The sequence below is a fragment of the Gossypium arboreum genome, chromosome 7 (genome assembly GCF_025698485.1).
Source record: "Gossypium arboreum isolate Shixiya-1 chromosome 7, ASM2569848v2, whole genome shotgun sequence".
Lineage (NCBI taxonomy): Eukaryota > Viridiplantae > Streptophyta > Magnoliopsida > Malvales > Malvaceae > Gossypium > Gossypium arboreum.
In genome coordinates, this window is record NC_069076.1 from 85748396 (window position 1) to 85749881 (window position 1486).

The 1486-nt window shown below is 27.0% G+C and overlaps 1 long non-coding RNA gene across 1 annotated transcript; it reads right to left on the bottom strand.

Moving 5' to 3' along the window:
• Nucleotides 1-332: 332 nt before the first annotated feature.
• On the bottom strand, nucleotides 333-725 carry LOC108477931 (uncharacterized). The gene is made up of 2 exons (XR_008285484.1): nucleotides 620-725; nucleotides 333-504 (listed from the first exon to the last, which is right to left on the bottom strand). It is a non-coding gene; the product is annotated as an uncharacterized LOC108477931 (long non-coding RNA).
• Nucleotides 726-1486: the final 761 nt, after the last annotated feature.

Genomic DNA, 1486 nt, shown 5'->3' on the forward strand with positions numbered 1-1486 from the left:
GCAATATTGTAAAATCATAAGCTTTTATAACATGCCAAACATGAATCTAACGTTACAAAAACAAAAAGCTATAAAAGCAAAATAATGATAAAAAGATACGTAGTTACAAAGTCTTGCATTAACTAAAACTTAACTATATCATTCTTATACCAACAACAACTCACCAAAAGAAGCCAAACCCTGAAACTTGCCAGTACCCTTAGGCCGTCCCCGAGGTCTTTTTGTCGAACAATAGGCCGCTGTTGGTAGTGGGAAAGCTTCCAATGAGCCATTAATGATTGGAATACCATGCTCGTACTTCCTTGGCCTCCCCCTTCCTCTCTTGTTAACGATTTCTTTACTGGTTGCAGTCCAACCTGACCCTTCCCCGGACCCTAAAACATTAGCTTGAACTTCCGGTGGATCCATTGATGACTTGTTTTGGGTTTGGTGATTAGCATTAGCAGCAGAGTCGGGAGAGAGAGCCACTGTTTTCTCTTCCATGAACTGTTTTCAATGCAAAAGCTGGAGAAAAGGAAAAAAACAAAAAATTTAAAGCACAAAAAGAAAGAAAAGAACATTGAAAAGAACGTAAAGATATGAAAATTTACAAAGGGTTTTACTGAAAAAACCAACTTACAAAAGATGACGGAGGAGAGATTTTTGTGCAGTGTTTGCAGTAATTTTTATATCATCAAAAAGAACAAGGGAGAAAAAGATGGGGAGAATGTAATAAGCTTATACATATTTATATTTGGTAGGTTTTTATTATTTATTAGATTTTTTTTAAGAGTGAGAAAGAAAATAAAATTGTTATAAGAAAATAAAATTGTTATAATATAATTAATTTTATGTACTAATTAATGGAAGGTTATCTTTTTATTTATGAATAAATTTAAAAACATCTTAATTTTTATGATTTTATTAGATTTTTCTTTTGTAATTTTGTGATATCATTTCCAAATATATTAATTGAATATTGGAAATTTATTTATTAATAGTCGGTGTTAGTTGTTTTTAGAATTTTTATTTTAAATTTGTTTCTTCCCAAGATTTAAAAAGTAATTTGTTACATTTATGGTAATTACAAAATTTAAGATATGGATTTATTTCGTAAGATACAGACAATCCATTTATTGTTTGTAAATGGATAATTCCAATTTATTAAAACTATTAATATTATGTTTTTAAAAGAAATTAAAATATAAATAATTTAAATTATTTTTATGTTCACACTATGATATAATATATATATATATATATGATATACATTATAAAATAATATATATTATATGTTAAGACTTAATTGAAATAATAGTTTAGACACTCAGCTATTACTTAAATAACATGAATTCTATTATCATCATTTCTCTTTTCTAAAATCATATGATCAAATGTATACAATAAAAAGAAAAAAAAGTTAATGTCAGACCAAATCAAGCCTTAAATGCTGAAATAAATGCTTCAAATTTTTTAGGTTGCTTTTCTTTTTTTTGAATTTCCTTTT